This window comes from Saccostrea cucullata, unplaced genomic scaffold, assembly GCF_032062105.1.
Source record: "Saccostrea cucullata isolate Sc308-1 unplaced genomic scaffold, CSIRO_AGI_Scuc_v1 ctg3781, whole genome shotgun sequence".
Classification (NCBI taxonomy): Eukaryota; Metazoa; Mollusca; class Bivalvia; order Ostreida; family Ostreidae; genus Saccostrea; species Saccostrea cuccullata.
The window spans coordinates 26877-28907 of record NW_026938032.1 but is presented as its reverse complement, the minus strand read 5'-3'; positions in this window follow the sequence as shown (position 1 = coordinate 28907).

The window sequence follows — 2031 nt, the reverse complement described above, 5'->3', positions numbered from 1 at the left end:
TTTGTGTACCAAGTGCACATGTGCGAATGATGAGCCAACTTGGGGAGCGTATCAAAATCCAATACTGTACAATATGTAGAATATGATTTAACAAAATTGAATTTTGTTATTCTCTACCTTTTTTAATGTTTGCTAAATTTCACATACAATTGAAATTTAAAAATTTTGACATGAGATGACAACCCACCCCCCCCCCCACGATTTTCATCTTTTTAAAAATCTCATAAATTTGCAATATATTAAAGTTATCATTGGTTAGAAAGTATTTACACATACCTAATAATTTATTATTAGGTATGTGTATATTTTTTTTTCACCTAACAATTTGATAAATTTAAGTAACATCAGGTCCCTGTGGACGTTACTTTTTTTCAATGCCCCCGTAAAGCTGAAGTTTCTTGGGTATATATTTTTTGTCGTGTCCGTCTGTCTGTCTGTCTGTCTCTCTCTCTGTTTGTCTGTTTGTCCGCAAAAACCTTAACCTTGCCCATAACTTTTGATTAAGTGGAGCCATGACTTTCATATTTCACATGTGTAATCCTTGCATGTGACAAGACCTTTCTTTGGGTACCACCAAATTTGACCTTTTGATCTTGACCTTGGAGTTTGACCCACTTTTACATGAAAATTTTAAACTTTTACTTTGGCCATATCTTTTGAACAGTAGATATCATGACATTTATACTTCGCAAATGTATTCTTTGTTAAAAGACCTTTGTTTGAATACCAACAACCTGGACCCTTTGACCTTGACCTTGTAGATTTCCGTACTTGTGAAAAAACTTTAAACTTGATCATAACTTTTGAACGGTAAGGGATAGGGCTTTCATACTTCATATATGTAATCCTTGTGAAAAGACCCTTCATTGGATACCAAGAACTTTGATCCTTTGACCTTGACCTTTGAGTTTGACCTACTTTAAAAAAACAATCCTTGACCACAACTTTTAAAGGGTTAAGGCTAGTGCTTTCATACTTTATATATTTCATCCTTGTGACATGGCCTTTCATTTGATAACAAGAACTTTGAAGCTTTGACCTTGACCTTGGAGTTTGACCTACTTACAAATTTTTTTAACCTTGGCCATAACTTCTGAACGGTTAGGGCTAAGGGTTCCATACTCTACATAAGTATTCTATGTGGCAAGACTTTTCATTGGATACGAATTATCTTGACCTTTGGACCTTGGAGAATTTTGTACTTATCATGTGTATATTTTTTTTATTAAAAGAAAAATAAGTAATGTTAATTAAGTATTACTAGGTATGTGTATATTTTTTTTTATTAAAAGAAAAATAAGTAACGTCAGGTGCCTGTGATGTATATCATATAAATTGGCAGTGTTTAAAATCAGTGTTTAAGTTATATAAAATGAATATTGACCAGTATAAACTTCTCAATTTACTTTCATTTTCTTTTTATCTTAAGATGTAAGAAATCCGTTTTCATGCATAGATCGTTCTGTCAATTAAATCTAATATAAAAGTCGTTTTGTGTTTATCCCCCCCCCCCCCCCCCCCCCCCCCCCCCAGATAAAATGAATATACCATTACAACAATTACTATATGAAAATAAAATTTATTGAGACATGAATAAAGTCTAAATCTTCGTTTCATCATTGAAATAGGAGTTTAAATGTATAATTTTGCTAGTTTTTTTTCCGGAAGAAATACGCCCGGGATAAAACTTATTGAGCCAAACAAATCATGAAATGATTGCATATATGTCTCTCGTTTTTTTTTTTTTTATAAAAAAAACATTTTTATTTGTTTTACACATTCTGTTATTTTATACATCTATAGTAATGAAACAAAAACAGAAGGTGTAATTTTTTTTTTCATTTTAGAGAGAGGAAGAGAGAGAGAGGGGAGAGGGGGTAGGTATAGAGGACCGTAGTTGCAGAACTGTAGCACTCCGGAAAAATATTTTGACAGATCGGGGGTTCTCCGGAGAGGAGAGAGAAAGTTAACTTGAGAGGGAGAAAAAAGAAGGGGTTGCGTGCATTCAGAAGATATATCTATGGGAAAAAA